The 25,160-nt window shown below is 34.5% G+C and overlaps 1 pseudogene; it reads left to right on the top strand.

Annotated features, from left to right (window-relative positions):
* Positions 1–149: 149 nt before the first annotated feature.
* On the top strand, positions 150–2,794 carry LOC113062723 (allantoicase-like; annotated as a pseudogene).
* Positions 2,795–25,160: the final 22,366 nt, after the last annotated feature.

Below are 25,160 nucleotides of genomic sequence, written 5' to 3' on the forward strand. Positions count from 1 at the left end.
TATATATATATATATGTCTGTGTGTGTGTAATTTCTGTCCCCCTCACTTCTGAAAAGATGGCTACGCCCCTGGGTTCTTTTAATATTAAACTATAGCTAAATTCAAAATTAGAAAAAACATTTGAAATCTAATCACAATAAACTTGGCAATTCGACCAGTGCAAAAGGAGACCAACAGCAAACCACACTTTCTACAGTTCATGCGAAACGGCTGGAGGAAAGGTGAAAAACGGAGCATTTGAAATCTGTCTTATCACTTTATATAGATTCTGATATTCATTGATTGTGTTTGCATACTGTGATGAACAAACTACTAACGTTGTCATTAAGGGTGATTTTTGCCACAGATGAGTGGTTTGCCCCTGCTAGAAATCTTTTAAAGGTAAAGTCATTTGCATATCCTCTGGTAATATTCATGCGTTCAGCATTTTCTAGTATTATTTGATATTATTTAAAATTATCTGAAATTATTTGAAGACAGATCCTCCAGAATTCATAACCTCAGCATTTACTGAATATGGCAAATGGATGGATGGCCGGGAAACCAGGAGGAAAAGTATTGTAGGTATTAATCCATTTGAGCAAATCAAATGCCAGTTCACTGTAAAACTGTGAAATAGGCCTTTGTGTGTTCCTCATTTCTCTCTAATGAGCTGTAGTTCCATTGAGCCTGGATGAATTAGAGCAGAATAGCTGAAGGCTACTTTCTTCGCTCATCCATCCAGTCTCTGGAGATCTGTAAAATGAAAAAAAAAAAAAGTTGTACTGCAATACTGAGACAATTCCTCATCTCCTCAGGCTTTTAGGGCATGTTTTGTAATCTCAAAGAGTGCTCTGTCTGTACTTAACAACAGATTTCGGTGATCTCATGAAAGATGCATGTGTCTTTCATCATGTGTTAAAGGTCACGACTGGTGCATCTTTCAATTAGGAGTTCCAGGAATTATTAATGGCTTTGATGTGAATATCCTTCTTCACGGGGAACTATGCACCATACACCTCCATTTTGGTGGGTCTTTGGCTGCAGTCTTTAAGAACCAAAGTATAAGGTTTACCTTCATTATGTCTAATGTCAAATTTAATTCAGATCAGATGCCATCGTTCACTCTTGAAGGAGATCGTACAGGCATGGCAGCTTCCCCGAGCCAGTTTGAAGCTGTGGCACAGGTGTAAACCATCATCCAGTGCAGTAGATATTCGTGCACTCATTCTAAATTAATGTTGAACAACTTAACTCAGACAACTGGGAGGAGCTCGTCCCAATGATAAAGCTGAATACGGGGTACTCTGATTCATGCCAACCTGAATGTTATGTACCCACACAGAGTTAGCCATATCTGCCTCAACATATACCCAGGTAATTCAGCTTCCACAACATGAATCAGTCAGTGCAATAATAATAATAAAAAAGATCAAAAAAGAGATTGTGTTCATTCATAATAATAAAAAAATGGCCTAGGGAGAGATGCTGGAGCAGAGCAGAATCTTAGAGAGCTTTTTGTTTTGTAAAATGAATACAAATGAATGATATAATAATAAAATATTCATGTTTTATTTATATTCCACCTAAAAACTGGTATTATATGTTTTACACTTTTTTTATATGGTGTTTTATTTCCTTATTCTCACCAGATGATTGCTTGCCCAAGGTGCTTACAAGAATCTTTCAGCAAATTGTTGAAACAGTTGTAGCTTTTGACGTAAAGCTGAAGTATGATTTCCATGCCACTAGTAAAAATATTTGATAATCAGACAGAAAGAAAAAAAGGTACATGACAGTGTACTTAGCAGCTTTAATGAGGGAAAGAACCTAATGTTGCTAATCGTGTAATTGAATCTAAAACAATGGAGAAATAATACAAAAATACCGATGTGAAGATTTTGGTTTTATATATATATATATATATATATATATATATATATATATATATATATATATACTCATAGTTGTCTCAACATATTAAAATAGTATTTTAACTTAGAAACAATGGAAAGAGAGTTTTAACAAAAAAAAATAAATAAATAAATAAATAAAAAATGTTTGACAGATGGTGGCATTGCAAGGCCAAAGAAGATGGACTTGTCCACTGTGTCTAGTCAAGACCTAGTGGATCTTGTTGCCCATGTCAATGGAGGTATATATGTAGACTACAGCGATGCTCACTTCAGTCACCCATGCAATATGATTGGTGAGTGATTCTTTGGATTGACAAGTTGTAAAACATCTTAGAGAGGCATTGTCATCTTTTTGTTCAGTTGAGCCAAGAGAAACATCTAAAATGCGGACCACTTTTACAGACAGCAATGTCTGCTTTCAATCAGGCATATCTTTAATAAAACTCTGTCTTCATTTTTAGTAACATCCTGAGAGAATACTACACATCAACTCCCTATAAATAAGTTATGGTCTATTTAATAACTGTTTGGAGAAGGTTATGGAATAACATGAGAGATTTTGAGATCTAGATCAGTACATTGTGATTGTCTGAATGTGTACTTCTCTGTAGGTCTAGGGAGGGCTGACAGCATGGGGGATAGGGAGACAGCCAGACGCCTGGATCGACCCAAGGTTTTAAAGGTAAAAGTAGTCTTGTCATTTTAGGAAACTTCACAGATATTAGTTAGATCCCACACTGATCTCATATGCTGGTTTTCAGGTGGATGAGAAAGGCATATTACAGGTGGATGGCTATGAGTGGGCTATTCTCAGACTAGGACATCCAGGCACCATAAGCAAAATCGAGGTTGACCCCAACCATTTTAAAGTTACTTAAAGCATTGAATATTTATTCCAGTTTTGTGGCATTTTTTTTTTCATCTGAAACAACAGTATCTCACCATAAAACAAATTCTATATTATTAACATATAATACGTTGTATCACTTTGTCACTGTTAAAATGAATGTTTGCACACATAAATAAACATTTTAAAACAGTAATGTGAGCAGATGCATTAAGAGTGTCAACTTAACTCATGTGTTTTGTATGGACATCATCCACAGGCTATACAGTAGCATTGTAAATAACTGGCAAAATTATGTATTCAACAAGATAATATTTGAACAACATCTTTCATACATATTTGAAAAGTTTTGCTTGTGTGCATCATAGAAACAACTAAAAAAAAAAAAAATTGTGATTAATATTACACTTAAAATAACTATAAAAAATGCTAAATGATGGTAATAATTATTATTTTAGTATTTTTTATTAGTATTTATTGTTGCTTTAAACTTTCAACTACAATGCTATATTATAAAAGGAACAACAGTGTGTCTGCTGCATGTGTCACTCTTTGATTGGCAGTATTTTCTAATATATTTTGCTGACATTTTTCAGATAAAGGAACATGCATCAACAGGTCTTTGATTTAAAAAAATATATGTCTGAGTCAAGAAACGAATTGGAGCTTATCTCTATTTACATGAAAAGTTGCAGTTGACATATTCTTTTGATGTTTCTTCCACTACGTGCTTATCCCTTGGAACAGTTGGTTAAAAAGAAGAAGGTGGGATTTTGACGTTCAGTGACATCTTTCAAACTTGCTGGCATTTACTACAGAGATTTTCCAGTGGGCTGTTTTTCCCCCAATCATTTTGTTATGTTTTTTCCACAGATTAAGGCAGCGGTCCATAGCAGAAAAAATTGTGTTGGCATGGTTGAGAAAGATTCTGCTGGAGTCATGTGCTATCAGGTCAGAACTTCTGTGCAGTTATGCCCCAGCCATATAAAATACAGTCAATGGACCTCATACATGGAAAAGAAATCTCAATGTAAATTGTTCATGAAACCATTCCATTGCAAACTGTTGCATTAAATTACCATAAGAATGGGTTTATGAACTGTTCATGTTCTGTTTGTGTTTCATGAATGAGGCACTTATTTTAACTGAATCTGAATCAGAGTGAAAAGAGTTATCACTAAGTTTTACAAACAATAAAATAAACCCACATAACTAAGATTTCAGCATCAAATGACATAAACAAGCAGAATTTAAAACTGAATAAATGAATATGCTCAAAGTTCTAGATGTCCTTGAACAGCCTGACATGTGGAGACGCAGACAGCACCAGACATCTCTCATTTCTCTGGAGTCAAACAGGCTGCATTGTGATTAATTACAGTATATTATGCTCCCTCATGCAGACATATGAAAACTCTCTCTCTCACACACACACACACACTGAGCTCTTTGCTGTGGAAGAAGATAAGTGTTTGTTGGACTGAGCTTAAATGACAGAGGGGGTTGAACTGCACACTCAGCACTTTGCTTAAAGAAAAGGTCAATGTGAAATATCTTGCGTGTATTGATTATCATGAAATATTACAGCTTGGTTTTCCACACCAACTAAAAAAAAATAAAAATAAAAATATGTTTGTGTGTATAACTAAAAATGCTGAAAACACAAAAACTAAAACACAAAGACTAAAACTTTCATTAAAATTAAAATGAAAACTAAATAAAATATTAATATGAACAATTAATAAAAAACAACTATACAAACATTGGAATCTCGATACTATAAAATAACACTTGTATATACATATATACAAATCAGAGCACATCCGAAATTGTTAAGATCCTGTCTGAAACATGAATATGAAATTATTTTTTGTTTTTGTTCCTCAATCTAAGAAGATGAAGACAAAAGTCTGTTTATGGGAAAGATTTCAGATATTAACGACATATAATCTGTGATGTTTAAGATTGGTTAGAATCATTCAGAGAAAAAATGGAGAATTGTGTCTGAATATATATTTTACATTTTGGAAATGGTTATGTTCAAAAGTCCTGTTATATGATTAATTTTAAGACTAAATAACCCACATGGAGTACTACACATAATATTATTAAACCACTCTTTATAACTATTCAGCAGAACTGCCTGGACTCCTCTGTCACCACATACTGTACTCAGATGGTCACCAGCAGGGGGCGACAGGAGCCCAACAAACCTATTCTCACCCCACAGGTAATGTGATACTTGTGTATATCTGCTGTCTTAGCATGACCTCTCTTCTATCTGTCACTGTGTGTGTCTCTCTGTGGCACGGTGTGTAATCCAGTGGCCCCAACAGGCTGTAAATGCAGGACATTCTGAATCATGCAGTCTCTCAATCAAACGTATGATGAGGTGAACTATGAACTGTCACTGTATGAACCAGAACTGCATTCACATTTCTATTGTCTTCAACAGAACAAAACATATGGATCTGTTACGACTTTAAGGTGTCTAGATAATGACAATTTTTATTTTGACTGTCAGTGGGTTTGTTTCTTTGCTCTCATGCTTGTTTTGCCCCAAACCCTGAAGTTCACATAGTCAGTGCATATAGAGTGGGGGAAAAAAGTTAATCTATAAATCTGCTTCTCATCACCCCATGGCAGAGAATAATTTCACCTAGATGCCCTGATCTGATATGAAACGCTCCATGAAATTCAGATTTGTAATGTACGCACTGGCTCCCTAATACATACACAGAAACACACACACACAAACACAAACTCCCTTTCTACTTCCACCTTGCCCTCCTCTCTTATTCGGCAGCCCTCTCCATCAATATCTGTTGGTTGGCTGCCAAAAAGAAGGATATGCTCTGGAATTAACTCTTTTTTTCTAACCCTTCCCTTCCAGCATGTTTGGATTTTCTCTCTTTGATCTGGACTGTTAAATAAGACGAATGCTATTAGAAATTCATGGCTGTGCCGTGCCATCAATAAATGATTAGTTTGCAGTGCTTGCCAGTGATTGATTGGCTGGGCAGGGGATGTATTGGAACCAGACTTATTCAATGCCACAGCGAGTCCCTGAGGAACGGCTTAGCCTATCAGTGCCTGAACAACTTAAAGTGGTGTTTATTAAGAAAGGTAGAAAAAAGAAGACGTATAGAGAGAGAGAGAGAGAGAGAGAGAGAGAGAGAGAGAGAGAGAGAGAGTGCTATGAATTTAAGACTGCTTGTAGTTAATTGCACTTATTTACTATATGCATCTTGGAAAATGCCATTTTGAAGGAGTAAATCTGATCAGTGTCAAGGTATATTAATGACTGTGTATTGTGCTTCATTTTTATGATATACATGTTTTTCCAGCCCTCTTAAATCTCTTATGCCAAGACTGTGATAAAAATAAAAATAAAAATCAAATAAAAATGCAGTAAAAACTGTGAAATATTATTGCAATTTAAAATAACTGTTTTATGTATTCATAAATTTTTAAATTTAATTTATTCCTGTGATGGCAAAGCTGAATTATAAGCAGCAATTATTCCAGTCTTTAGTGTCACAAAATCCTTCAGAAATCATTATGAATGACAAAATTTGCTCAAGATTTTTTTTACAGTGTTGAAAACAGTTGTGCTGCTTATTTTTTGTGAAATCTGTGATGTACCTTTTAACATAATTATTGTACAAACAGAAAATTCTGAATGAGAAGGACAGAAACAATGAAACAATAAAAAAACAATGAAAATCTTCACTGTCACTGATCAATTTTATGCATCCTTGGTGATTTCTTTCAAAATAAATGCAAATCTTTCTGACCCTAATCTTTTGAATGGTATAAACACATATCTCTCTGGAATAATTCATTCTGATTGGTCATTGGAAGCATTGAGCATATAATGATGCTAAATTGTATATTTCACCATTGGTCGTGACAAAATACTGTACTATATACATTCATGACTCCTGTATCATTCCACAAGCTCCTGTCAACACAAGTACGAATAGCTCATTAGCGCCATCTTGCCACTCAAAGTGGTTATTACAACTATCAACTGTAATTAGCACTAAAAATAGATAAAAAATATTATTAATTATAATACAATTAATGGGCACAAAACATGACTGAAAGTTCAGGAGTGCCCAATTAAAGAAATTCAAAATTTATCTTGGAAGAACAAAAAGATAAAAGTAAAAGAACTGTAGCTAAATATGCTTTGGTGGATTGCAGCTTAATAATATCTAAATCAATATATTTGCAGTGTTTTTTTTTGTTGTTGTTGTTGCTTGGTTTCTGTGTGTTATGTCAGTGTTATGTTTTAGTGGTAGCTTACTAAAACATTTTTTGAAGTCAAATCAATATTTTGTGTGATTTGTTTTTAAATTTATGTGGGAAGTAGCTGAATAATGTAAGATAAAATCTACATTTAACTGGTCGCTAACACAAAATAAACCCCTTTCAGGTATTAATTTGTCATAATTTCCAACTAGACTCCCAAGTTCCCATCTCCCAAGAGATGAAAGCAGCCAAGCAGCAGAAACAAGTCTCCAAAACTCCATCTCCACTCATCGATTCCTGCTAACAGGCCGAGTATATGTGTGTGAACACATCTTTAAGAACCATTAATTCACAGGCTCCTAGATGCCACCTCAGACAGTAGGCAAGAAAATCAGTGCTGTGAAGCGAATATTTTAGCTCTGCTCAAGCTTAGATAGAGTCATAAATTAATTCAGTGCTTACAGGGAGTCCTCTCAACCTTGCCAGAGTCTTTCTCGGTCTCGCTTTTAGTATTCTCGCACACTTATATTTAATGTGGGGTGTGGAGACCACCATAAATCATTCATGTCATCATAACCAGATCAGCCAGATGATTGTTTGGGCCATAAAGTGAATAAAATAAAATTTAAAAAACCCTATTCGCTTAAGACTGCACTGATATTTCCAAAGGCAATGAAAATCAGTGTTTTTTTTTTTTCAATGGAGGTTTGGACATTTAAATTTTTGGTATACGGGTGGAAACACAGTTTGTAAGATGGATTTATATATAAAATCATAGTTGTGCATATTGTGGCTGTCTGGACCTCAATCGATGTATCAAATGATATTTGGTGATGAATGCTCTTAATGTAACCTTGGGGAAGTGGATTTGACTCCCTTACACGTTATTCTGAGTCAGAGCTCCAACTGCACCTTATACCAGCTTGTGATTGACACGGCGTGTTGCTGATGCTGAGATTCCTATTAAACTCACTCACATATTCAGCCACCCGTCAGCATCGGCGCTAGTGCCACTTTATTGGGACTGCAGCCAGAGGCAGCGAGGCAGCAGAGGTCAAACATCTCTCCCTCCTGCTTGGGCCAAATCACATTTCAAACACCCACTGTTAAGGAAAAATAAGGGCCCTTTTTTAGTTTATCCTCATACATTTTAGATGCTGGAAATTAAAGCCGTTTTTGAGCTGGGAGGTATAAAGAAGTCAATTCTTCTACCTTTCCAGGTGACAGTGACGGGGGGGCTGGGCTTTAATGGTGATTGACAGGCTCATTGAGTATTGTTGAAGAATGGCAGAAGAGGGCACGAAGCGGTCTGTACGAGACTGAACCAATGAGTGAGAGAGTGTCAGCAGGCTGAAGTAACACTGATTAATGGCCTTTTCTCAGAGGGCAGCACGTCCAACGCCAGAGATCGCCGGATAAGACAGCAGAGGCAGCCAAAGAGGACCACTTGAGGTAGATCTGCTTGTCGATTAGGTGTCTCTTCGAACTGTTCAGTGCTTAGAAAATAACACAGTATCTAACTGATGTCATTAGAAACACAGAAATAAAGATGCTTTCCAGGTTCGGATTGTTTGCTTTTGGTTATTAAGGGCTGTGAAAAATGAAATACAGCTAGGAGCAGTGTGACAGGAAATGAGATGGACTCTTTTCCCTTACAAAACCTTACAGAGTGGCGACATGACCAGTGACACTTAAAGGGATAGTTCACCCAAAAATGTAAATTCTGTCATCCTTTACTCACCCTCATATCGTTCCAAACCTGTATGACTTGCTTTCGTATATTAAACGATAGATATTTTGAAGATTGCTAGTAATCAAAAAGATGGTGGTTCCCATTGACTTCCATAGTATTTTTTTTACCTACTATGGAAGTCAATAGAAACCACCAACTGTTTGATTACTAACAATCTTCAAAATATCTCTTTTATGTTCAACATAAGAAAACAACTCATACAAGTTTGAAACGACATGAGGGTGAGTAAATGATGACAACATTTTCATTTTTGGGTTTACTATCCCTTTAACAGTCAGACTCCACTGTATTCTTGCAAAAATGAATCTGTCACTTTGCAGAAGTTAGCCAAGATAGGCAGGTAAAATAAGAAGAAAAAAGTATTGAAAATGACTCAGATGCACACTACTTTACACTAAGTTTGTGGTCAGTTAGGTTATTTATTTCTTAGTTTTTTTAAGAAATTACTTTTATTCAGCAAAATGTGACACTTCCGACATTTATAATGGTACACAAGATTTCTATTTAAATTACTTGTTGAACTGTCTATTGATGAAAGAATCCTGAAAAATGTATCTCTTTTACCACAAACATTTTAAGCAGTACGTCTGTTTTCAGCACGGACAAGGTATAGCCTAATATTTCTTAAGTGCTAAATCAGCATATTAGAATGATTTCTGAAAGATCATGTGACAGTTTTTATTTTTTACTGTATTTCTGATGAATAAAGGCAGCCTTGGTGAGCATAAGATATTTTAAAAAACACTGGAAGGTTTTACTACTCCAAAACTTTAGAATGTTAGTGTACATGAATTCTGATTGGACACGAAAGACCCCGACTATTTATGTCTTGGACTTCAAAAGTGCCTTATTTCTCCCCACAGGATGTTAAAGTGCTTTTCCCCCCAACTTTGTGTATTTACATATGAGAAATCCACATCAAGGTTAACCGTCAGGCTCATTTTATGTTCATCACAGGCATTTATTCACACTTAATGATCTCAGCCGATTCATCAGTCAGTCAGCTGGGCATTTCTCTTCAATGAATAACAAAGTCTGCCGATACAGTACGGGTGCACTTGATCAATCTCGTACCCCCTCCTTCGTCAAAAGAAATTAGCAATAAGAAAAATCAAATTGCTATGGATTGGTCTTCATTGATTTCCTTTAGTCTTTTCCACTGCAATTACTCCTCGCACAACAGCCGCTGTTTTCTGGTGATTGCCGGACGGCCAGCTGGGGTTACAGCCACACGCAGTGCTTCTCTCCTTTTTTCTATCTCCCTCTTCCTCACTTCACGATCAAGGTCAACTTTAATCAACCTTAGGGCCTGTCAGTGGCTGCCGACAGTCTCAGCTGTGCCCCGCTCTCAATTCCTCTGGGCCTCGACGCGGCGGCTTACAGAATTACCCTGCTGTTCATCAAACACTCAGTTGCTCATTACTCACCGCACTCCTCCTGGAGTCATTAAGAGCCTGGGATATAAAGGACTTATAGCAGCCAGGCGAATGCGCTTCGATACACTGTTTGTGGTATAATCAATTTTATTCCACAATTACTGTCAACTGAGCTTAACCAAACCCAGAATATTCCTTTAACTGTGTATCATTGAATGTCAGCTGCGGTAAACAGTGTTTGTGCTTTGTGTTTTGTATCAGAATACTGTCCATGGCATCACATATACTGTAGAATACTCTGTTTGATTATACCCCAGTGCCTTGATGTCACGTGGAATAAACATATAAAATATTTCAGGCCTGCATTCGCATGAAGATGAACTAGAACTTCTTTTGCATATGTCCTCTAAGAGTTTTTGTGTAGCTTTGCTTTGATGGTACTCAACCTGTCCTATGCAGCAGATTCTTTCACATGTGCTGCCACTCACAAACAGACAAAAAGAGTCTGGAAAAGATTAAAAAGCACTGAAGTTCCTTTATGTAACTTTATGACTGATTGATGCTGCCTGCAGTGCAGATTCAGACATGAGGGTCATCACCTAGTTTTTCTTTCTTTTGTAATAATTGTTTTCGATTATTAGAGTATGTTTTAAAAGAAAATAGTATTTCAGTCTCTCTACTTCCAAATGTCACGTTTAATTCAATGTCTTACTGTACGTCTGAATTCTACTGTTTTTTTAGAACATACAACATATCTAGTTCAACTTCAAATCAGCTTCGATATAGTCTTCAAATTAGTTATATAATGTAGAGTATATATATTTGCATAATTCTATCAGTTCAAGGTTGATGTTGCAACCTAAGACAGATTAGAAAAATCACACAAAAAAATTTTATGAGCAAAATTGTGGCCAGTTGACCTTCCTCAACACTGATGATGCAAACTTGAGTGTGTGGTGTTTATATGTTTCAGTTCATATTGTTTTTTCATATTCATTTTCATTAGTTGATTCGGATGTTAGGGGTGCTATGTATTTTAACCACCGATCTATATTATAGATCAGTGATTTTAACCTTATTTAGATTTAAATGTTCATTTATTTAAAAACACATTTTTTTGTGCCAGACAATTAAGATAAATTGCATTATTATTACTATATATATATATATATATATATATATATATATATATATATATATATATATATATATATATATAAATACAGTACAGACCAAAAGTTTGGAAACATTACTATTTTTAATGTTTTTAAAGAAGTTTCTTCTGCTCATCGAGCCTGCATTTCTTTGATCAAAAATACAGAAAAAAAATGTAAAACTGTGATATATTATTACAATTTAAAATAATTGTTTTTAAATGTATTAAAATTCACAGGAATAAATTATATTTTTAAAGTATATTTAAATAGAAAACTATTATTTTAAGTTGTAATAATATTTCATAATATTACTGTTTTTTTTCTGTATTTTTGATCAAATAATCTTGATGAGCAGAAGAAACTTCTTTCAAAAACATTAAAAATAGTAATGTTTCCAAACTTTTGGTCTGTACTATATATATATATATATATATATATATATATATATATATATATATATATATATATATATATATATATTAACTAAATCTATATTAAATATTTATTTTATATAAAAATATTTAAAACAAATTACCATGTAGCTGTAATAGTGAGTCTTCAGCCTTTTCCAATATTTATATAGGAACGCTGTTAAAATAATCATTATTTATATACAGAATCATATATTTCTTTAAATTACCTTTTACATTTAATGTGGGAGGTACAATGACACATTTCGATTTTTAGCTTTAGTTTTCACTTTATTTGATTTACTTTAACTTATATTGTAACTTGACTCCCTGTTGAAGACCAATGTTCTAAATTTTACAAGTATATTTTCACTGTACTCTGTTTTCCTAAAGTGTCTCTGTAAAAATACAAATCTCTTAACTCCCTATTTCACATGTGGTCCAGAATCTTCTGCCCTGTAAAAGAGACATAACCACAGTCTACTCCAATGAAACCTCCCCCAATGAAAATGTCACATCTTCTTCACATTAATTTATTCGTTTATAACAAAGTGGATTTATGGGTGCCCTACTACTTCTGGGTTAACAGTGACAGCCCATGCTGAGTTACTACCTTCCACCTGAACAACGCCACATTCCTCCTACACTTTTATGAGATCTTCATTGTGGCCCGAACACATGGGATATTCAGCCCTTGGTGCGCTGTTTCCCCTTCAGCAGCCATCAACTCTGTGAGCGCTGACCTGCCGATTTACTGTGACACTGCCAGTCTGGTGATATCACTCATAAAACCCACTGATTGACGACAAGGGAAGAAGGTGCGTTCAGTCATCACGGAATGTCATAAATTCACAGGCACACACTGATGGTGATGCCGTGGCTCCATGTGTCACGGTTAAACCGATTCACGTGCACTGGTATATCACAGAGTGCACATGATGATGCCCTTCACTCTCACTGCGGTTTCACCGCTGTAAATCAGATGTCTGTATGCATGTGTGTATATTGGGTCAAAAAGCTTGTGTTTCTAGTTCTTTTGTTAATTCTGAGTTGTTAGAAATACATTATTTGTATGCTAATAGTTTAATTTTAATGCAGTTTTCTTATATGAGCCTACAAATGTAAGGGATTTTTTTTTCTCTAGTTTTTAAACTTTACCATCTTGTTTTTGATTTGGTGTAGAAACAATTTTCAATCAGAAATTGCTAGTTAAGTGCACAAACAATTACAAAGAAATGGCAAGTAACATATTGAATTAAATGTGAAATTTTGATGGCAATAAAAATGGCAATAATGTTTGTGTTAAAGTACGCTACAGCTCAAAAGTTTGGGGTCAGTAAGGATTGATCAAAAGTGCAAATATATTTTTTTATATATATAAAAATTGTCATTTTAGAATGTAATATTTTATAATACTATGTTTTTTTTGTTTTTTGTTTTTTTGATCAAATAAATGCTATCTTGGCAAAACTTCTTTCAAAAACATAAATAAATATTTTCTCAAATCCCAAAAATTCTGAATGATGAATATTATAAAAATAGTTACATTATTTATATTTAAATAAATATAAATTATATAAACATTTTGATCATGTCCCGCTTCTGATTCTCTATGTTCTCTTTTTCATTGGCTATACATTTCTCTTCGTGAATTGTTTTATAGTAAATCCCTCTCCAGTAATCGTGGACTGTGAAAGTAATGGATCTTCATTGTGGGTGGGAAGCTTGTGTTTTAAAGTGTAGCATGTCAGGGCAGATGTAGACCACACATGATCAAAACACTTCTCCTTTACACAAACCCACCCCAGTTGTTCATCATAGATGCATATCACAGGCTTGCTATCTCCCACAGTGTGTGCAGGTCGGCCATCCATCCCTGCCTCTGTTCATTAGACGCTGTTGCCTGGCCTGCCAGCGTTGCGGATGCAGAGTGTGAAGCGGAGAGGCTGAAAATGTGTCAGGCTTGTCCACTGCCGCAACACTTTGCTTATTTTTCACCCAGGCAGCCATCAAGGGTTGCAAGACATGCTGAGATTAACTTCATATATAATTCATCATTCTGCACACATTCTCAGACAGGCCGGTCCCTATCTAACTCAGTTTAGCATTAAAACCCTTCCATGTCTCCACCTCTTTCTGACCCCAACAAATCTTATTCAGTGTGTTCTGGAACCCACATTCCCCTTTATAGTATTGCAAGCATTTCCAAGCAGCTCACTTAAATAACACATGCACTCATTTATTCTCTCTATCCTGTTTTTGTTTTTGTCCTCCATCTATTTTTCCCTGTGGATGAAAGGAATTCAAAGCTGTTTTGTTTCTTCCCAGAGACCCCAAAGACTGTTTTAATAGATTAAAAAATGATATTAGGTTGATGCTTTTATGCTTTTCAAGTGTATCAATACTCATTCTGTCATATTTTACTCAACCCTTATGTCATTCAGAACCTGTATGACTTTCATTTGTTGTACTGTACATAAAGATATTTTGAGAGATGTCTAATTGTTTTTTTTTTTTTTTTTTGTCCTTGGTAACCGAAACTGTTCTTCAAAATTCTTCTTTTGTGATCAGTAGAAAAAGAAATACATGTAAGTATAGAACAACATGAAGGTGAGTTAATGATGACAGAATTTTCCTTTTAGGGTAAATAAGATAAAACATGATTTTTTTTTTAACTGACTAGCTCAAAAAGTGAAACAGTACATCCCTGTCAGTTGTTTATTTAAAGTGATTGAATTATTATTATTTTTAATCCCTTTTTACATTATGGGCGACCTGCAGACATAGGAAAAAAAAGTTAAATAGCAATCATAAGTTCATATAAAAGAAACGTGTGTGAAAAAGCAGCTGCATTTGAAGAATAATTTCCCACTTTTTAGTTTTCCAACCAGGGACCGGACAAGTTTTGATTGCTAAATTAATTAGAATGCATGTGTTGACTAGTTTCACAATAGGGGATTTTCTCTAGGTTTCTTCTGTAGTGATGTTTTGGTTGGTTGGTTTGTGTGTGTGTAGGTGGAATACAGTCTCAGTGTGTGTGTGTGTGTAACTGATTTTTAAGTCTAATATCAAAGTTAATGGCACGACTAGCTCAGCAAATTTGCCGATGGAGCAGGCCCGGGGATCTAATGTGGAATAAATCACTTCACTGATTAAAAGTGAGCTGAATCAACTAATAACATAATGATAGTTAACTCACAAGAATTACAGTGAGTACACTTCTATCGATATTAAACTCGCTGAGGCCTAATGAAGCAGAAAATGAAGGTGGCTAATGTTTTTAGCTCTAGGCTGGGGGTGGATCTGAATGAAAAAAAAAAAAAACAAGACAAACTTTAGAAATGATAAACATAACTAAAATCTTGTTTTTGCCTAATAAATTGTAAGTACATGTATAAGGTATATGTGAGTTTAAGCAATCCTTAAGCTTATTTATATTGTACTTCACTATCAAACCATACTCTATAAATTACTACCATTTTGAAATGTTTTTGAAAGAACTCTACCAAGGTTGCATTTGTTTACATATATATTTGTAATGATTTATTTCACTGTATATTTAATGTACTTTATTATTATATTTGATGTTATAACATGTCCCAGAGTGATCGAGAGGAGGTGGTAGATAGGCTCAGAACCCAGATGTCATCCAAAGAGGACTTTTATTAAATGCCAGTGGACAAGTAGGGGTGTACATATTCACATTAGGTTTAAATTAAATACAAACAAATTTACAAAATAACCAAAAACGTACAAAAATTAAAAAATAGACACCAGTCAGTGCCAACTTTGGTACATAAATGGCCAAAGAAAACAAATTGCTACAGGCAGCAAACTCTACATAGACACTTTAAGCAGTATGCCCTCACCTCTCTATCCAAAGTTCAGTTTAGACTGGCTTATATAGCCTAAGACAGGCTCATCACATAGAAGGACCATACCAACTGCAGGGGCATCAATATCCCAAACCTTTGAAGCAGACACAAGATCATTCAACCTTCAAGTTTAAACCTTTAAACTTCAAATATTGATACAATAAAACATAAAATGCAATTCTTCTACATAAACCAAATTTAAACTTTACCATAAGACATCTCTACATCACCAAAGGATATGTCCCCTCTATTTTAGTTGAAATGGTTTAACCCAACACAAGAAAAAGGGAAGCTGTAGTCCCGCCTCCTCCTTTGAAGAGTCACCGAACCAGGATATGGTGAGTACACCGCATGTAAGGTGGCTTGCAATGTGAAGATAAATACAGACTTGAAATAAATAACACATAACTACAACTTGCCTCTGTGTGGTTAAGTGGGAAAAAATATTTATCATAGGGGAACTCTGGTAGACATAACACGATGATATGTGGACCTCTCTTCAATCAACACCAACCGCATGATATCTAACTGTGAATAAATAAAGCAAACAATTATATTTTAAACCTAATAAATTACAACCAGTCACAAGAATTACTCAAACATTAATAGCAAATGCAAAGATACATGAAACAGTTTTTTGTACAGACTTCACATGCTCCTGCTATCGCAGTAGTGATGAGGTCACCCTAGCACCCGTCATCACATTTTAATGTATATTTAGGTGACAATTTATAATAACTTTTATTAATAAATCATTAACAAAATTATATGGATGATTATATGGATCATTAGGTAGTGTTCAAAGAGTTAACGTGAGATAATGAGCTTGTTAATGTCTGCTAATACACTTATTAAACATCAGATGATGTTCAAAAAAATTCTTTAATATAATTAAAATTACCTTCATTATTTCATATAAGTAAAAATGCTTACAAATATCCATATGATCAAGCACTTCTTGAGAATTTACAATTTTCCATGATTTTACGATTTTAACAGATGTTGCAAAATGAAATGATTTAAAGCTTGAGTTAAGAAATGATCAATAGTTTCCACTTTAGATTGGGTACTTCAAAAACATGAACACATAATGAATAGATTATTTGCTAAGATGTGTAAATAGAGATCTACACACACACACAAAACAAAGACAAATGGATGTTTATTGACATTTGTAGGCATTTCAATTTACATGAAATAATATTGTTAATCATAAGGTAATGTTTAGTAAGTTCATTAGTAAGCAATAACAAGAACATTCTCATATTTCTGGCTATGTGAAGTAAGGAGTAATTCAAGTTCAAAGAGTTTTGTCATATGCACAGTGAGGAAAAAAAGATTCCTGTACAATTCAATTATTTATTGCTGTCCACATTGAATGCCAAGAGAAGTGCAAACTATGCATAAAAGATACACATATGTACAAATAAACATAACAAAGTATAGCTATGTTGCAGAAGTAGAAATATATATTATGTACATTTGTTTGTGCGAGTGTCCAATATTGACTTGTGCAAACAATAGTACATAACGTACCATTCTGACTTATGTACAACAATAATATTGTAACATGTAGTAACAGTAACGTGTTTACATATAGTAGTAGTATGTAGGATTTCTGTTCTAGGGTGCAGTATTGACTTATGTACAAAACAATAGTACTGTAGCCTGTAACAAATTAAGTGCAGTTACATAATAATAATAGCAGCTGTAACACTAACAATGTGCAAATCAAAAATGTAAAAATTTAAAATGACGACAGGCCATTTAATTATTAGAAAAATAATCATGGAGTGGCCATTGCACCTCGGGTGTGGCAATTATTCCACTTATACTACAGTTACCACACCTCAAGACATTGATCAGAAGATACATTTAAAGGGCTTTGTCCAGTTTTTGTACTTGAATCGCTATTGTGAGTAGGATTATTTCTTCTGCATCTCATCTGAACTCGTCTTTACCATTCAAAAGCATGTGTCTATAATATAGAGTGTGGTAAAGCTGCTGTCATTCATTGGAAATTTCAATTATATATTTCATATTTCAATTATATATACATTGCCGTTTTGCTGCCACTTATTGACTGGCCAAGTGAACTACCTAATAACTGATAGCTTTTCAACCCAACGCAATATTTCTCCAAGAATAAAGACTTTTTTTTTTTTTTTTTCCATTTTCCAGAGTGAGAGTGCTGGAAGAGTGACATATTTGTTCCATAATCTCATGTGATGTGAAAATGATGGTGGGCTGAACAGCTCCATTTATCTAAAGACATATGAACATGGGGCGCTAATGGTTTACACTGGAAGTCATGAGTGGTACATTACAGTCTTTCACAGAAGTGAAAGCTTTGCCCATTTTTTGATGTCATTGAGAAAATTAGAGGCCACAGTTTCACACATTTATTAGCTGCTGACAGTTATGGTCACAGCCTCTGCTCTCTGGGTATTAGTGGTGCTCTCTATCAATTTGTAGCTCAGCTAACAAAAGGCAAACCGTGTGTGTGTGTGATTGTGTGCAAAAGCACATTCCAATTAGAGCACGAAATGCTTCAGCTGTTGTGAGATCTTTGATGATATTCTCTATCAATTATTCCAATCACTGGGAGGAGTGCTGATGGTCATAAAACATTATCAGAAGCATTGACCCTGAATGAAGGGCAGACTCCAAAAGAGAGTCCGCTAGCATCAATGTTAGCAGAGGGTCAGGTGCTACTGAATTAGCTTTACTGTAGAAGAGCACTTGAACTCACAGCAATTTCAAAAATATATTGAATGTGGCTTGAACATGCACAAACAAGCATACAGTCAACACATATCAGTGTGAATCAGTGTTGATTCTAAACTAAGTGCCGCTAAATGTTTGATTCACCAAACTGTATCAGATAAGTGTGGCTGTGGGAGTTTACTTTTTTCACAATTCTATTCCATTCTATATGTACACAGTTTTGATTCATTTTTTAATATTTTTATATATTTATTATTAATTCCAGTGTTATAATCAGAATCTACTAATAGAAAACCAATATAATCCTAAAAATAAACAACATCAAAATATTGTTATAAAAATCAAAATGTATATTACTTAATATATTTTTATATTTAAATTTTTTGAAATAAAATGTCCTTATCTATTTTGCTAATTGTTATAATATTAAATGTATATATTTATTAATTTATATAAATTCAAGATATATTTTTTTATAAATAAACGTTTTATATAATTATTTCCTTATTTATTTAGCTCATTCTGCTATTATATAAAATTGTAAAATGAAAGATTGTAAAATAAAACAACATCTTTATGCTTTGATAGCTGCTGTTATTAAAACAAAACTAAACTAACCAAAAGACATTCTCACTATTTTCACTATTGGGGTCAAACTTCTGGACCCCACAGTTTGTTACTGATGTATACTGGGTGATATAATCTGTGCAGAAAATGTTGCCTTATTACTACTGAGAAGATTAATGCTTAAATCATATTGTCTTTATATTTGAGCTAGTACTTTATATCTTTTATGGCTGACTCCTGAAATTGAAACCGTTAGCTCATTTGACATTTTCAGTGCACTGTAAGAACTTGCATAGATAACAGTAGGATGGATCACATTCATGTGATGACACCGATATCCGTGCTTGTAGCTTTTCTTCCTAGACCCTAAATCAGCAGCATTCCTCCTCCGACTCCCCACGCGGGATACGGATTTAGAGCTTTAGCTACCTGACACTGGTTGTAAATCAGAGTCTGAAGTGAACGTGAGGACAATGCTGAGGGGCTCTGGCATCAGTTGCGGGGGCTTTCTCAAGGAAAGGAGACTGTATTGTATAGGCTGCTAAAGATAGTGCACAGCTTCTCTGGGGTGCAAAGACAATGTGAAAAAGAACACATGGACAGAGAATGATGACTGGGCATATGCTTATCAGCTACTTTTGTTCAAGCAAAAAGTTAGTATTGGTGTCTATTTTTGGAGGCTGATATTGAGTTTGGTAACATGTAAGTGGATTTTCTCATTAACCAGATGGCGAAACTGTGTTACTCAGGGATTCATTGTCCCTCTGTGCTTTGGAGACACAAGATATGAGTTTGACTGAAAATTGGGCATTTTTCATAGGATTTGGTAGCTCTTTTCCAAATCCTAGTGAGCTGCCGTACTGCCTTGCTCCCCACATAACTCTTGAAGTGATCAATATGAAACACTCTGCACTGCCAAACAGTGAGCAGCCTGACATGCAATTAATTTAATCAGAGTCTGTTGTTAACAATTCTAATGTAAAATACATAGCTTGAAGTACAAATATTATTTAAAATACATAATTGTTAATAACAGAAATATTTTAGATAATTTTTCAGAAAAAACTATACCATTATAATGTTATATTGTGAGATTTTATTGTTTAAAAAATTGGGGGACTTTTTTCTTTTTCAGCAAGGATCCATTAAATTTATCAAAAGTGGTGTTAAGGCATTTATAAAATTACTAAATATTTATATTTCAAATTAATGCTGTTTGATCTTTATATACATTAAAAAACCTAAAGAAAACCAATGTTTCATGGTTTTCACAAATATGTGACCCTGGACCACAAAACCAATTTCAATTGAGATTTATACATCATCCGAAAGCTGTATAAATAAAACTTTCGTTGATGTATGGTTTATTAGGATTGGATAATATTTGCCTGTGATACAACTACTGTATTTGAATATCTGGAAAAAAAAATCTGAATATTGAGAAAATCGCCTTTAAGTTGTCCAAATAAAGTCCTTAGCAATGCATATTACTAATCAAAACTGAAGTTTTTATATATTTACGGTAGGAAATTTACAATATCATACATGAATATCTTCATGGAACATGATCTTTACTTAATATTCTAATGATCTGTGGCAAGAAAAAGCGATAATTTTGACCCATACAGTGTATTTATGGCTATTGCTACAGTTAAACCCGTGCAACTTAAGACTGGTTTTGTGGTCCATGGTCACATATATTAAGCAGAACAGCTGTTTTCAACATTGATAATAATAAGAAATGTGTTTCGACCACCAAATCAGCATATAAGAATGATTTCTGAAGAATCATGTGACACTGAAAACCTGTGTACATTGCTATCATAGGAATAATTTACATTTTAAAATATAGTAAAATAGAGGATAGTTATTTCACAGCACTGATGTTTTTACTGCATTTTTTTGCAATATCGTGATTTTTGATCATGGACGATTTAAAAGATTCCATGATCTGCTTTTGCAGAAATATAATTGGATTGTTCTGCAGCGCACATTACAGCTGAAACCCATGTCTTGCATACATCTGTGCGTAGTGGTTCTTGAAGCACTTACTCCAGCTGCAGTCCACTCTTTGTGAATCTCCCCCACATTTTTGAATGGGTTTTGTTTCACAATCCTCTCCAGGTTGCGGTTATCCCTATTGGTTGTACACTTTTTTTTCTACCACTTCTTTTCCTTCCCTTCCCCTCTCTATTAATGTGCTTGGACACAGAGCTCTGTGAACAGCCAGCCTATTTTGCAATGATCTTTTGTGTCTAGCCCTCCTTGTGCAAGGTGTCAATGGTCTTCTTTTGGACAACTGTCAAGTCAGCAGTCTTACCAATGATTGTGTAGCCTACAGAACTAGACTGAGAGACCATTTAAAGCCCTTTGCAGGTGTTTTGAGTTAATTAGCTGATTAGAGTGTGACACCAGGTGTCTTCAATATTGAACCTTTTCACAATATTCAAATTTTCTGAGATACTGAATTTGTGATTTTCCTGTAATAATCATCAAAATTAAAAGAAATAAACATTTGAAATATGTCAGTTTTCACTTTTTGAATGGAATTAGTGAAATAAATCAACTTTTTGATGATATTCTAATTATATGACCAGCACCTATGTTGCCCACCGCTAAATAAAGGCAGCCTTGGTGAAAATAATACACTTTCAAAAACCCTTAAAAACTTACAGATCCCAAACTTTTTAATTATAGTGTACATTAATTCTGATTTGCTATTGAAATAAAAGGCTCCTACTATTTATGCAAGTTAATTCCAGAGGGACCTTTCTATGAAACACTAATACTGTTGTTTGATTCAGAATGATGTGTAATTGTTGGCTTTTCTTTGCCTCACACTCAGGAAGTGAGAATAGAGCCAATGGATTTCTGCCACCTCACAAAGGAATAAATTACATTGAAAACATAATAAAATATAATAATGATAATATCACTCTTTTACTGAATTTTTGATCAAATAAATGCAAACGTCTTTTTTATTAACTTATAAACTTCCAAAAATCTTACTTAATCTCTATTTATAATCAACATTTTTCACTTTTTATTATTATTATTTTAATCTCAATTTATTAAGGGAAACTTTGGACATAATGAAATATCTTAAGAGGCAGTATTTTAAGGAATGTGTCTTAAAATACTAGCTCTCACTAGTTTTTGAACACAGCTGCACATTACAGAATGCTTGTGTGTAATTTTAAATATCTGACTTTTGAAAAACGACATCTGTGAATGTAACTGACTACTATAATTAATGCAGTTAGAACCATTTAAATGTATTCAGGCTTCATGAATGAGTTGAAAAATGTATAAAACTTGCAATACTGTGAAGTTACTGTAAAGCCTGCCAGGCCTCTGTATTGAGAATAAATGCTTTCGGGGGTTGAATAGTGATGACTTTTCCATCTTTCACCTCACAAACTCTCTGATCATCTCACACATATTCACAGCAGGCTGATAGTGATGCCCAGTCCCTCTTGGGAGGCAGAATGTCAGTGCAGTGTGTTGGGTCAACAGAACAGGAGAAATTCAATACTTCCTCTGTCACGCCCAATAATCAAGAATGCTTACTTTGAGCACGGCTCTATTGATCTCTTCTACATATAAATATATACTTTCCAGTGAACACAACAAGGTAGCATAGAGTTCCAGCTGTGACTGTGGCTTCCAACAAACAAAACTCTGAAAAATGAGACATTTCTGTTTGAAAACATCCTACGTTGTTGGGTGGATCAACACCATAATCAAACAGGTATCGCTTCTGCTTAATGTGCCAATTATTTTGCATTCTGCCTTGTGGGTGGCCAGTCACAATCATCCCATCTCTCCCACTCTGTAGGGAAAACCAAATGCAAGCAGGTGTCCAAACACAGAGCAACTCTCCAGAGACTCTCTTCAGGAGCCCACCACGGCTAGAGTGCAGCTACTTTTACCAGCATAGTAGAGAAGTGAGCTCTGGTATTGTTCTCCAGTCAGTGGTCGTCTATAAACCTTAGACCGACTCTTACAGAGAGAACTTGATCAGAGCAGGGGGTACAAGGGTTTCTGTTGTGCTTATGCAACATGCAATGCAATGCCTGAGGACAGGATCGTTTGCACCTTGACAAAACAATCAAAGTCAATCTCAGTTCTGCATGGAGAGTTATAATGTGATCCTTGGAGTGTTGGGTGAGAACAAACTGTTGTTTTGGTTCAGTGAATGTGCTTGAAAAGGAAAGCTTAATTTGTTGTTGTTTGTATTTTTTTTTTTTTTGTGCAGTGTAATTTGGTACACAACTGAATGGGAAAAATACAAATTTTATTGCAGACATCAATTTAAATAATAGTATCAACCATATAACCAGTAAATATGTTTTCCCAGCTTTCTGAATGTGAAGACAGTTTTTTTAATTTCTTATTTAAAAATATAAAAGGATTAAAAAAAGAATATCAGTAATTTATTTAGATTTAAATTAAAATGTTGTTATCATTTACTCAGCTTGATGTTGTTGCAAACCTGTATGATTTTTTAACATAATGTGTGAACTGTTCTCTCCTATACAATGAAAATACATAGGGCTGTCAAGTTCCAAAAAGGCAAAAAACACCATAAAGCATCATAAAGTAGTCAATATGACTTTTGCATATACCAAGCCTTCTGAAGCCACACAATAGGTTTATAAGGAGTGAGATTTATGTCATTATTCACTGAAAACCTTCTGAAAGTTCTGCTATTTTGTTTTCTTCAGAATAAAGAATGTTATACAGGTTTGGAACAAAATAGGGGTGAGTAACTAATGTAAGAATGTTCATTTAGGGGGAACCAGAGCCATATAGAGAGAGAGTTGCGACAACGGAAGTTCGAAATGTTTGGTTGTCACGTGATTCATGTAGACTTCAAATAGTTCCAGGAAGTGCGTTGGCGGCCATTCAAACTGATAGAGTAGAGTGACAGAACTGCGATTTCTGGTAATAAGGAGTCAAAAAATGCATTTATTTTATATATTTATACAACACTCTGACATATGTATGTAGCATGAATATGTAGTTACAGCGATGTTGTTTTTAAAATATCAAATCGGGTAATATTTGAGGATTAGTGTTCAATTACCGTTATTTTAAAAACGTATTTCAGGCTAATGTTAAGTTGTATAAACACGGGTTGCTGTTGCCTTTTTACGTAACATATTGTCCATTTTTTCACTGATCTAATGTTAACTCATGTCATATTGATGACTTTCAGGTAGTACAGAGACAGGCTGGTGACAGGTGATTTTCAGCTCACACCGCACCATGGGCCAATTAACTGTTAGCAGCAGTAATTAGTATGTTAAATAAATGTAAAATGAAGCTTACTGTTTATAATTCTTACAATACTTATTCAGGTACACAATATATTCAGGTTTAAAACAACTTAAGCATACTCGTATATAAACATGCAAGTTACACTGCCATTCAAAAGTAATGATGCTGAAAATTCAGGTTGGCATCACAGGAGTATATTCCATTTTAAAATAGAAAACAGTTATTTTAAATTGTAATTATACAATAAACTATTTACAGCAATTCATGAATACATTTCTAATAAATTTAATAGCATGACAAGCATTTTGTATGTGTCCTTTCTTTAATGTTGTCCTTGCATAGTATCCACCATGGTTTGCTGTGCTGCATGGGGATGCTCCACTCGGTCAGAGAAAGGTGTGCGAATGTATGGCTTCCCCGCTGACATGGAGAGGAGAAAATAATGGTTGGCTCAAGTCAGCAATCTAAAAACTAATAAAAATTACAACAACAAAAAATTGTTAGGTAATTATACTTAAATTTATTTGCACTTTTTTACATTGACAATGTTTTACTAGAAATAAGGAACAAGCAAAGCCTTGCAAAACCCAGGGAGGGGAGACTCATGGTGAGACATTGCAGGGAGTCATCAGTGTTACCTATAACTGTGCATTTAACCACCATGTGATATGTACTGTTTGTGGGTAGACAAAAAAAAGGTGTGTGTGTAAACTAAACTGAAGTCAGTATGCAGACAAATTGCAGCAAAGCAATTTGTCATGACCAAAAAATTCAAGAGTAGGCTGAGGTCAGATGCTATTCCCACAATCTTTGTACATCGTCCTGTGGTCAAAAAGAGGAGGGCCCTGCTCCACAATGCACCCCTAGACCTGTGAACAAGAAATGGCTGCTGATTACAGCTATGTTATTTCAGGTGATTCATATATAATAAGTACAAACTCGTACTAGTTGAAGTAAAGTGATGTGATTTTTTCAATATTTAAAATTAGCAAAACCATGTATTCTACCTCTA

The sequence above is a fragment of the Carassius auratus genome, chromosome 45 (genome assembly GCF_003368295.1).
Source record: "Carassius auratus strain Wakin chromosome 45, ASM336829v1, whole genome shotgun sequence".
Classification (NCBI taxonomy): domain Eukaryota; kingdom Metazoa; phylum Chordata; class Actinopteri; order Cypriniformes; family Cyprinidae; genus Carassius; species Carassius auratus.